General features: G+C 43.0%; 1 non-coding gene across 1 annotated transcript; it reads left to right on the top strand.

The window, feature by feature from the left end:
• Window positions 1-2665: 2665 nt before the first annotated feature.
• On the top strand, window positions 2666-2785 carry LOC138140978 (5S ribosomal RNA). Its single transcript, XR_011162880.1, has one exon. It is a non-coding gene; the product is annotated as a 5S ribosomal RNA (ribosomal RNA).
• Window positions 2786-12949: the final 10164 nt, after the last annotated feature.

The following is a 12949-nucleotide window of genomic DNA, read 5'->3' as shown; positions in this document are numbered from 1 at the left end:
ATCATGCCAAAGGACATCCAACTTGCCAGACGTATTCGGGGTGAACGCGCTTAAATTTTTCCACATCGTGTTTCGGAAGAACAACACGAAACACGAATTTTATAACAAAAAAATCGGTTCTTTTCAGAACCTCAAACTTTACAGGCAAAAAAAAAAATATATCGCCCTTCAACCGGAAATGAATAAAATAAAAATGTCAATAATCGGTCGGTCCTCTCGATTCGGGTTGGGTTGCGGTCGTTCGTAAAATTTTATTGCATCCTGTCATCACCTACCTGCCAGCTGATGCTATCTATTTTATTTGGTTTCGCCGTAAGGATAGTTTTATTTCTTTTTTTCGTCGTAGATTATCGTGTGGCCCTGAAAAGGGCCATTTGTGCGTGCCCCGTTGCCGGTAGTACGATGATGACGTCGGAACGAGGCACAGCCGAACGAACATGAGTCGAGTATCCATCCACGTTTCTCACTTTTTCCTCTTCGGCGAAGCGGCCTTTTTCACCTTGACAGGAATGGCTTTGGCTGTCTTGGGTTTGGGTGCTTTGGGTTTTTTAGTCGGACCAGCCTTGTTAGATTTCTTCGCTTTGGAAGGCGATCGGGTTTCGGGGCGGCTCTAGTTTTCTTTTCTGCCGAGGAGGCGGCCGATTTCTTGGCTTTCGCTGCGGCGGCGGAGGCAGCGACGGCGCTCTTCTTTTCGGCAGCAGTCTTCTTCGCTTTGGGGGAGGCTTGTTTTTTGGCTGTCTTCGAGGAAGCCTTGTCGGAAGTCGTCGCGACGGCGGTACGTTTGGCGGATGATTTTTTCGTCTTGGATGCGGCGGACGAAGCGGGTTTCCTCTTGTCGGAGGCGGAGGCGACTTTGGCACCACCGGAGGTGGACGAGGCGAGCTTGAACGAACCCGACGCGCCCTTACCTTTCGTCTGAACCAGAGATCCCGACGCCACGGCGCCTTTCAGATATTTCTTGATGAAAGGGGCGACCTTTTCGGCGTCGACTTTGTAATTTGCGGCGACGAACTTCTTGATGGCCTGAAGAGACGATCCTCCGCGTTCCTTGAGTCCCTTGATGGCGTTGTTTACCATCTCGGATGTCGGAGGATGGGACGGTTTCGCCCTGGGATTTTTCGCTTTTTTCTCTTTCTTCGCGTGGGATTGAGGGGTGGCAGCGGAACCGGTGGTGACCGATGATGCTGTTTGATTTTCGACGTCGGCCATCTTTCACGTTAAAACGTTAAAAGTTAATAATAATTATTGAAAAAACACTTGCTCACACACGTACACTTCGAGCACCTCGTGAACGAGAATTGAACAAAAAAATTTTCTAAGTCTTTATAAAATAGTCGCCACTGCGGACGGAAGACTGAACGCGCACCGCGTCCGCCGTCGAAGAAATTGCAGGCCTCGGAATCGTTGCCCGCGTGATGGCATCGTCCTCTTTCCTCGATCACCATCGCCACCGTGTGATCAAGCTGGCCGAACTCGGTTTCCGAAGTTTCCCTGGAGATAGCGAAGTTCGTCTCGGAACGTCGGTGGGTTTCGAATCAGGTACACGCCCCTCCAACCACCAGCCCTAAATCCGGGTCGTCACGGTTTCGATTCGGGACCGACGGTTTACGTCGGCGGTGCGGGGTAGACGCGTCGATTCCGGGAATCCATATTTCGTTCGCCGAAATATTGGTCCATCTCTTCCCGGAATACCGCGCCACCTTCTCGATTTTACGACATCTTCGCGTCGCCAAACGCTTCCGAAACGGTCGAAGCACAGAAAGGACCTGGTGTTCGAACCGAGGCAATTCCGACAACAGGATGCCGCGAACCGCCTCTCCGACGTTCAGGTCGATCGTTTTCGGCGGAAGTTGAAACGGGACGAGTCGACGACGGGTCCCGTTGCCGTCCGGACCCTTCGGGACGGCCGAAAGTCCGTCGAGAGGATCATCCGAAAGGAGACGGTCTTCATCGTCCGACCGATGCCGCACCTACGAGTTTTCCGATATTTTCTTCGACGGATCTTCAGGTTTTCTTCCTTTCTTCCGTCTTTCTCTCTTCGTAATTTCGTGTCCGACCTGCGTCGTCCGAAGTCGGGGTGAAGATCGAAGAAAAAACGCCAAAAATAACAACTCGTCAGCCACGCACACCGCGTTCGAATGTCTAACGGTCCAACTTGGATTTTCGAAGATCGCCGAATCCGAGGGACGATAAATAATAATAATAATAATAATAATGGTAATAAATAATAATGTTAATAATAATAATAATGATATGATGATTATAACGATAATTATTATAGATAGGTAAATAGAAACACAGGTCTCCTCTCGAAAATCGGAACTTCCTGATATTACTTACATATTTCGGTCGATCCAAATGTGGGAATCTCGTCGTCGTCGGAGCAAGCAGCGCGGTAGGTGGGGTGAAATTCTGGATTTTCCACCGCCGCCGGCGGTCGAAAAATGTGCGACGCGGGAGATCGCCAGTCCGTCTAGTAGTCTCTCTTGTCGTTAGAGCGTGACGTGGTGGTTGTTGTGGGATTTCCCGTTAGTTCGGTCCGACGTCGGTCGTCAGAGGGTAAGTGCATACGGAAACGAAACGCATCGCGTTTTGATGTTCATATTCGTGCATCGGAATGTTAAAAGCAATATATTTTACACCAACGATCACACCTAAACACCACGGCAACGGCCATACCACGTTGAAAAGCACCGGTTCTCGTCCGATCACCGAAGTTAAGCAACGTCGGGCGCGGTCAGTACTTGGATGGGTGACCGCTTGGGAACACCGCGTGCCGTTGCCCCCCAACACTTTTTGTTTTTTTTTGAAATCCATAGCAACCACCGAACCGATTTGTTTTTCGTGCAGGTATTCGGAAACATGCACAGACCCGTATCATGTAGATTCATAGCTTTAAGTACTAGATAATTAAGAAAACAATTTTTTTTGTCGATTAATTGTAAACAATTGCAGAATAAAAACTCGTCAAACGGTAAAGGTTGTCGTTCGATCACCGAAGGTAAGCCACGCGGGCAGCGGTCAGCACTTGGACGGGTGACCGGTTCATTATATTCCTTCCGTGAGTTTAACAAAGATAACATATGCAAATGTCGTAAGTGCGACGAGGAAGACGGCGATCTTTTAATGTAAAAAAAATATATATTAGGTTACGCGTACATGCCACTTTGACTGCTGCTTTATTTTTTTGGTTTTTAAATAATTAGAGATCTGAATTCAACATATCAGTTCTATGTTATAATGGACAGACAATGTTGTATTCTTGGCCCCTAACACGTTAAGACCAACATAAAAACTAGAATAACTTACCATTCGTTAAACGTTAAACAATTTCGAACCACGTTTTTTTGAGCTCGAACAAACTCATAACACAACACTCATTTATTAGTCACTGGACCATTGTAAAACGAGAAGAGAGAAAAACCATGCGAAACTATTTTTAAAACGAAGAGAATAAAGGTTTTAAATGGTAGGGCTGTATGACAGACTTGTCAATTATCGTGGGGGGTACGGCTGAGATTTATGACGAAATCGAGCGGCGCCGGCGGTCGGTCACTTTCACGAAAGAGGTCTAAACACGGGTCGTTTACGATACCCTCTGGTTACTAGAAAAGTTCTAGACAGATGTTTGTCGGCTTTTCGAGGTATTTATTTGTGAGTCCAAAGACTCAATGGAGTAATATCGGACTGAAATTCCAAGATTTTGCTGTGTAATCCAAAAAACTATGTTCCTCGTAACATTTAACGATGTGTTAATTCAACTATTATTTTAATTTTTCGTATACGTATTTATACTAAAAAGTACAGCGCTTCCAACAGTGAATTGTGAATTGAAAATGTTTCAAAGAAAGATCGATAGTTTTGAAAAAAATTACATATTAATAAATTTAGATAGATTTAGAAGTATACATTGCACTTACTTTTCAAAATTATTGTACTTCTGATTTGGTTGAAATAACATAATATGTAGCAGTCATAGTCTTGTGTACATTGCAGTCGCGGCTGGTGTTGGGTAAAACCTTTATTTTTTAGGGGGTCATTACCCAAATGACCTCATGGACCAGCCGTTCCTGTTAGGTTTTATATATCAAATTGATTCGTCTGTCTTTTTCATCATGCCTTCGAAAAGCGAGCTCCTGTTTCGCCAAAGTAACTGTGACGTCAATTAAATACGATAATAAAATTCGGTTTTTCCGAACTTATTGTGAGTGAGAGCAGTGAGAGCATCTTCTTTTCGTATCCCACCTCCACCCGGCGGCAGTAGTGCAGTGCTTATCAACATAATTACCGGCGTCTCGCCTCCACATTTTGACTTTTTTGTGTTTTATGTGTTCTCTAAGTCCAAAATTTTTAAATTTTTAAAAAGAGATTGCGGTACTATTCCTGTTGCTGAAATTATAATAATATATTTATTAATTTTTGTATTATATGTCTGTGTTATATTGTGTGAATTTGGAACAGCTATATCTAAAAGATATGCTTGCTTTTGTTGTTTATTTAAAATAATAATGTCTGGTCTGTTATGCTGAATGTGAATGTCAGTTAAAACTGTGCGATCAAAATATAATTTGTAATTGTCATTTTCTAAACAACTTTCTGGTTTATAAATGTAATGTGGTTGTGTATCCTTTAATAAATTGAATTTAACTGCTAAATTCATGTGTATAATTTTTGCGAATATATCATGACGTTTTTTATATTCGCTGTGAGCCAAAACGGTGCAAGATCTTGTATTGCAAATATAAAACCCTCAGCTCTTTAAAATATCTCCCATGTAAAGACTTTTGTTTTATATTTGCTATAGTGTCATATCACGAGCTCTATTGAGAAAATAATTTTTTAGTGAAGCAATTTGATTGTGTTGTAGAATTTCTAGATTTGAAAAACCCCTACCACCATTTTCGCGTGGTAAATTAAATCTTTCAACAGCAGATTTGGGGTGATGTTTACAAAATTTTGTAAAGAGAACTCTAGTTTGAATATTTATATTCTTTAAATTAGTTTTGGACCATTTTATAACACCAAAAGAATAGATTTAATTTGATTTGATTGATTAATACCTAAATATTTATAAAATTCTCCTTTATTTAAATTTTTAATGATTTCTCCTTCTTTAGTTATATATTCTAAATTTTCGTAATGACCACGACATATTGATTGATTTTCAGTTATTGTTAAGTTTTATGTCATCCATATAAAGAAGGTGATTTAATTTAATATTAATTTTATAAATTTTAAGAATTTTAATTAACCATGAATGTGGTACTGAATCATAGGCTTTTTTGTAGTCTATGAATTGTTGTTGCATTATTTTCCAAACGTTTGAGACTTAAAATATTCGTCAAATGTTCTTCTTTTTTTAAATCAGAATACCCCTGACAAATCCGAACATTTTGTTTTGCGGTAGATAAAAGTAAACATGGGCCAAGACAGAATATTAATATTCGGTGTGGAATTTTCCTGCGTTCTTGTTCATTTCTATCGAAGTGCTCACGAAAAGTTGTGAATATCAACACTTTGTAATTGTCGTAGTGAAAAATAAAAAAGATAGCTATGGGGCACAACTTATTTCGCACATCATTAGAAAAGTAACAGTATTAAAATAAAAAAAATATTTTTCTAAATTTCGAACGTTAGGTCTATCCTGACCAGCCGCCAATTAGTGGTATTATTTTATTTTTTGCTGTTTTCCACAATAGTTATTTTTATATTAAATCATTGATTCAAAAAATTGAAATTAAAAATTCAAATTTTTGAAGGAACTCTGAAGTTTCAATGCAGTGACCATGTTGCTAGGTAACTAATAAAAAACAGTGCGTGAAATGAAAAACAGAAATAGTCGTATGCGTTTTGTATGGTTTCTATGGTTTCGATCTTACTAACAATGCAATGAAAATGACCCACTTCAGGCACAGATAACTATGCGTGAATTTCAATTTTTTGAATCAATTATATAAAAACAAAATTGATTTGGCGGCCGCTACACAAAAGTGGTGGGAGGCGAGAACCTGTTTCCGCCGGTCAATTTTAAAATTAATAAATTTTCCCTGGATACGTATTCGACTTATCCGGTACGAGTTATTTTTAAATTAACTTAATGGCCGTTGCTCTTGTTCTTTTTACATTGAATATGCGATGTTTTGGCATCGTTAGCAATAGTACAATACTCACGCATTTTTAATCTAAAATTAACAAAACTTGAATGGATCGGGATTATCACACTTCTGAATTGAAGTTTTCATTCGTTTAAAATATAATTGATAGTAATACGTAATGCGGATTGCCTAAACGTTGCTTCCATCACGTCAACATCACACATTCACGTTCGCCCGTAGAAATGGCGTGATGCACACGAAATCGATCCAAAAAGGCTCATAATATTTGTGTCACGCGAATCTACGTCGAAAACTAGAAAAAAAAAAAATTCAATTCGAATTTCAATAATCGAAACGATGCGTCGTCGATACTAAACGTAGGTAGTAACTAAAGTGTGATCGGGTGCGATAAAAGTGTCCGTCAATAATCATCATCCGACAATCATTTAATAGACGAACGCTAATTTTTGGCACTCACTCGGACGACAGAACCAGTCCAGACGGAAACCGGGGCGCGGGGTGGGTGGGTGGTTGTATGTCCGTGAATCTGTCCGGCGCGCGTCAACATTTCAGTTATCGTCGCGAGAGTTAAAACGAAAGGTGGTTAGTGTGAAAGTGACGTTTTTTCGTGGAGACACGTTACGAAGGGTGAGTACCTAATATAATATAAAACCAACCGAAAACCCACAATAGTGCCCCGGTTTATTATCGTGAATAGGTGTTTGGTAAATATTTTCTGTATTCCAACTAGCAAGTCTTTTATCAAAAAACTCCGGCAACATGGCTATTGTGGTATTGTTGATACCACCTAACTGAAGAACTTAGTTAATAACTAAGTCGACGATTTTATCGGGAAATTGAACGGAGAAACAAAAATAGCTCTTAGCGACAGTTGCCTGAAGTCGCAAATAACGGCGATTGACGAAATCACGTTTTTTTTATTTTAATTCCAATGAACAATACACAGGGTCACAATTATCTGTTATGTATTCTATAATGTTTTGCAAAGTAAATAATGTGAGTTGTCATGCGTAATATTAATTAGCTAAGTAATTTTTGCAAGTATTTTATGTCAGATATGCAATGTATAATAACGTAATGTTGCAAAGTATTTTAATTTTTATGCTAGGTAGAGATAATAACTCGACAATAACTCTTCTCTAATGAAAAAAAAAATAGAAAATGATTTAGGAACATAAAAAATCTCATTAAAACAGGAACAATTGAAATTAAAATAAACATAACATTCTGTACTAAAGTACAGTTTTGTTCACTCCTTTTTTCAAAGTCTTCTGTCCTCTCATTTGCACATACTGCTATTCCAAAACAGTGAAATTGTCTGTTTCAGGGAATCCTTAACGTTCCTTGCTAATGTCAACAACGTTTTCGATGAAACAAAGAGTCGGAAAAATGTCGGCTCATTGTATTCAATAACATACGCGACTACAAAACCATCTGTATCATTTGTAGGAATCGCGGTTTTTTCGATGAGAATTCGTTCTAATTTTTTCTTTCTTAAAAAAGCTAAGTAATTTTAATTTCACTAAAGATGAACATTTAGGCTATATGCTGGGTAATGCAAATCCATCAACCATCAACTAGGTTGTTCAGCAGATGTACGATTGTTTATTTGATTTCTTCTTCCGAAGAGTTGTATTCTGGCAAAATAGAAATTTATTCATAACATAACCTCAATCAACTAAATTATTTCGAATACAATAACCACATAACTACAAGTTGGATAGGCATGGGTGCAAAATACCGATAATGCATGAAACCTAATAATAATAATAATGACATAATAAAAGTTAATTAAAAATCGCTGTTTCACGTCTTTTTCTTTTTTGTTCGAGAGTTTTTGTGGTTCTGAAAAGAACCGTTTATAAATGTGTCGAAAACGAAAAACATCTATTTCGAACTGGTGTACTTGGTGACGGCTTTGGTACCTTCGGAGACGGCGTGCTTGGCCAACTCACCGGGCAACAACAGACGCACGGCAGTTTGAATTTCTCTGCTGGTGATCGTCGAACGTTTGTTGTAGTGTGCCAGACGGGAAGCTTCAGCGGCGATACGTTCGAAGATGTCGTTCACGAAACTGTTCATTATGCTCATAGCCTTACTAGAGATACCGGTGTCGGGATGGACTTGTTTCAACACCTTGTAGATGTAGATGGCATAGCTCTCCTTCCTCCTGCGCTTCTTTTTTTTGTCGCTCTTGGAAATGTTCTTCTGAGCTTTCCCGGCCTTCTTGGCTGCCTTACCACTTGTCTTCGGCGGCATTTTTCAATTCAATTCGATTCAACAAACTCGCGAACTGCTCTGACTCGTGTGCGTGCGTTAACTTTGCACCACCACCTTTCTGATAGGTAGTGTGTTCACCAGAACCCCACCTGAAAACGGGCTCCCACCAATCGTCACGTCCTATTCTCCTATCACGGAGGCTATAAATTCGAAGCACAGCTACCAGCTTTTACAATCGACGAGTCCCGTCCGTCAGTTTTATTACTTCTCGTGGTGTCTAACGAACGAACTTAAAATGTCAGGTCGCGGTAAAGGAGGTAAAGTGAAGGGAAAAGCGAAATCCCGTTCGAGCCGTGCCGGTCTCCAGTTTCCGGTGGGTAGGATACATCGTCTTCTCAGAAAAGGAAATTACGCGGAACGCGTCGGTGCAGGAGCTCCCGTCTATTTGGCCGCCGTCATGGAGTACTTAGCCGCCGAAGTTCTAGAATTGGCAGGAAACGCTGCCCGTGACAACAAGAAGACACGTATTATACCGCGTCATCTGCAGCTGGCCATCAGAAACGACGAGGAATTGAACAAACTCCTGTCCGGAGTTACGATCGCCCAAGGCGGTGTCTTACCCAACATTCAGGCCGTACTTTTACCCAAAAAAACCGAGAAGAAACCTTAAACGAACGATCGATCCATCTCCGTGGCGAAAACTCAAAATATCGGCCCTTCTCAGGGCCACTATAGCTTTTTTTTTTCGTAAAATGACCGATGCATCTTTTCTTTTTGTATTATTATCATTTACGACTGCAATGCCAAAAGGAAAGCAAGGGGTGTTTACGATCTTGGTATATTTATCAGGTAGTCAGTTAGTAATAATTGTCCGTTGTTTCTCGAAAGAACATCATGTTTCTTTTTTTTCCTCTTATTTTTATTTTGTGGTTCTGAAAAGAACCGATTTTGTATTTCGTATTTTATTCTGGTTTTCTCGAACGGTGAAGAGCGCCAGGAAATTAACCTCCGAAACCGTAGAGGGTGCGTCCTTGACGTTTCAAAGCGTAGACGACGTCCATCGCTGTCACGGTTTTACGTTTGGCGTGTTCCGTGTAGGTGACGGCATCTCGGATGACATTTTCCAAGAACACTTTCAGGACTCCGCGAGTTTCTTCGTAGATCAAACCGGAAATACGTTTCACGCCGCCACGACGAGCCAATCTTCTGATAGCGGGTTTCGTGATGCCCTGGATGTTGTCACGCAGGACTTTGCGATGACGCTTCGCTCCTCCTTTTCCCAATCCTTTGCCTCCTTTACCGCGACCGGTCATCTTTTCAGATTATTTCAACTGACACAAAATACCTGCACACCTCGTCCCTAGGAAGTCAACTACCGCAAAATTTCAACTAACGGAGCCTTATATAGATTCAACGGTTCACCATCGACCAATCGACGAAGTCAGCCGTTGACTTTGTTCACGTATAAAAGTACAATTTAATATGGCGGAATTTTTAGTACCCGTTTACCTTTCGACGCGTGCACGTCTAACGATCGTCAGAGTCGATTTTAATAATTGTCAGTTTTGTTTTTCATTCGTTTCATTCGAAATGGCCAGGACCAAGCAGACCGCACGCAAGTCCACCGGAGGAAAAGCCCCCAGGAAACAACTGGCTACCAAAGCGGCCAGGAAAAGCGCTCCCGCCACTGGCGGCGTCAAGAAGCCCCACCGTTACAGACCTGGTACCGTGGCTCTGCGTGAGATCCGTCGTTACCAGAAAAGTACCGAGTTGCTCATCCGCAAGCTTCCCTTTCAACGTTTGGTGAGGGAGATCGCTCAGGATTTCAAAACCGATTTGCGCTTCCAAAGCTCCGCCGTGATGGCCCTCCAGGAAGCGAGCGAAGCTTACTTGGTCGGTCTGTTCGAGGACACGAATTTGTGCGCCATCCACGCCAAACGTGTAACCATCATGCCAAAGGACATCCAACTTGCCAGACGTATTCGGGGTGAACGCGCTTAAATTTTTCCACATCGTGTTTCGGAAGAACAACACGAAACACGAATTTTATAACAAAAAAATCGGTTCTTTTCAGAACCTCAAACTTTACAGGCAAAAAAAAAAATATATCGCCCTTCAACCGGAAATGAATAAAATAAAAATGTCAATAATCGGTCGGTCCTCTCGATTCGGGTTGGGTTGCGGTCGTTCGTAAAATTTTATTGCATCCTGTCATCACCTACCTGCCAGCTGATGCTATCTATTTTATTTGGTTTCGCCGTAAGGATAGTTTTATTTCTTTTTTTCGTCGTAGATTATCGTGTGGCCCTGAAAAGGGCCATTTGTGCGTGCCCCGTTGCCGGTAGTACGATGATGACGTCGGAACGAGGCACAGCCGAACGAACATGAGTCGAGTATCCATCCACGTTTCTCACTTTTTCCTCTTCGGCGAAGCGGCCTTTTTCACCTTGACAGGAATGGCTTTGGCTGTCTTGGGTTTGGGTGCTTTGGGTTTTTTAGTCGGACCAGCCTTGTTAGATTTCTTCGCTTTGGAAGGCGATCGGGGTTTCGGGGCGGCTCTAGTTTTCTTTTCTGCCGAGGAGGCGGCCGATTTCTTGGCTTTCGCTGCGGCGGCGGAGGCAGCGACGGCGCTCTTCTTTTCGGCAGCAGTCTTCTTCGCTTTGGGGGAGGCTTGTTTTTTGGCTGTCTTCGAGGAAGCCTTGTCGGAAGTCGTCGCGACGGCGGTACGTTTGGCGGATGATTTTTTCGTCTTGGATGCGGCGGACGAAGCGGGTTTCCTCTTGTCGGAGGCGGAGGCGACTTTGGCACCACCGGAGGTGGACGAGGCGAGCTTGAACGAACCCGACGCGCCCTTACCTTTCGTCTGAACCAGAGATCCCGACGCCACGGCGCCTTTCAGATATTTCTTGATGAAAGGGGCGACCTTTTCGGCGTCGACTTTGTAATTTGCGGCGACGAACTTCTTGATGGCCTGAAGAGACGATCCTCCGCGTTCCTTGAGTCCCTTGATGGCGTTGTTTACCATCTCGGATGTCGGAGGATGGGACGGTTTCGCCCTGGGATTTTTCGCTTTTTTCTCTTTCTTCGCGTGGGATTGAGGGGTGGCAGCGGAACCGGTGGTGACCGATGATGCTGTTTGATTTTCGACGTCGGCCATCTTTCACGTTAAAACGTTAAAAGTTAATAATAATTATTGAAAAAACACTTGCTCACACACGTACACTTCGAGCACCTCGTGAACGAGAATTGAACAAAAAAATTTTCTAAGTCTTTATAAAATAGTCGCCACTGCGGACGGAAGACTGAACGCGCACCGCGTCCGCCGTCGAAGAAATTGCAGGCCTCGGAATCGTTGCCCGCGTGATGGCATCGTCCTCTTTCCTCGATCACCATCGCCACCGTGTGATCAAGCTGGCCGAACTCGGTTTCCGAAGTTTCCCTGGAGATAGCGAAGTTCGTCTCGGAACGTCGGTGGGTTTCGAATCAGGTACACGCCCCTCCAACCACCAGCCCTAAATCCGGGTCGTCACGGTTTCGATTCGGGACCGACGGTTTACGTCGGCGGTGCGGGGTAGACGCGTCGATTCCGGGAATCCATATTTCGTTCGCCGAAATATTGGTCCATCTCTTCCCGGAATACCGCGCCACCTTCTCGATTTTACGACATCTTCGCGTCGCCAAACGCTTCCGAAACGGTCGAAGCACAGAAAGGACCTGGTGTTCGAACCGAGGCAATTCCGACAACAGGATGCTGCGAACCGCCTCTCCGACGTTCAGGTCGATCGTTTTCGGCGGAAGTTGAAACGGGACGAGTCGACGACGGGTCCCGTTGCCGTCCGGACCCTTCGGGACGGCCGAAAGTCCGTCGAGAGGATCATCCGAAAGGAGACGGTCTTCATCGTCCGACCGATGCCGCACCTACGAGTTTTCCGATATTTTCTTCGACGGATCTTCAGGTTTTCTTCCTTTCTTCCGTCTTTCTCTCTTCGTAATTTCGTGTCCGACCTGCGTCGTCCGAAGTCGGGGTGAAGATCGAAGAAAAAACGCCAAAAATAACAACTCGTCAGCCACGCACACCGCGTTCGAATGTCTAACGGTCCAACTTGGATTTTCGAAGATCGCCGAATCCGAGGGACGATAAATAATAATAATAATAATAATAATGGTAATAAATAATAATGTTAATAATAATAATAATGATATGATGATTATAACGATAATTATTATAGATAGGTAAATAGAAACACAGGTCTCCTCTCGAAAATCGGAACTTCCTGATATTACTTACATATTTCGGTCGATCCAAATGTGGGAATCTCGTCGTCGTCGGAGCAAGCAGCGCGGTAGGTGGGGTGAAATTCTGGATTTTCCACCGCCGCCGGCGGTCGAAAAATGTGCGACGCGGGAGATCGCCAGTCCGTCTAGTAGTCTCTCTTGTCGTTAGAGCGTGACGTGGTGGTTGTTGTGGGATTTCCCGTTAGTTCGGTCCGACGTCGGTCGTCAGAGGGTAAGTGCATACGGAAACGAAACGCATCGCGTTTTGATGTTCATATTCGTGCATCGGAATGTTAAAAGCAATATATTTTACACCAACGATCACACCTAAACACCAC

Source organism: Tenebrio molitor, unplaced genomic scaffold (genome assembly GCF_963966145.1).
Source record: "Tenebrio molitor unplaced genomic scaffold, icTenMoli1.1 SCAFFOLD_695, whole genome shotgun sequence".
Lineage (NCBI taxonomy): Eukaryota > Metazoa > Arthropoda > Insecta > Coleoptera > Tenebrionidae > Tenebrio > Tenebrio molitor.
The sequence above is the reverse complement of the archived record's forward strand: the minus strand, read 5'-3'. Positions and strand labels throughout refer to the sequence as shown.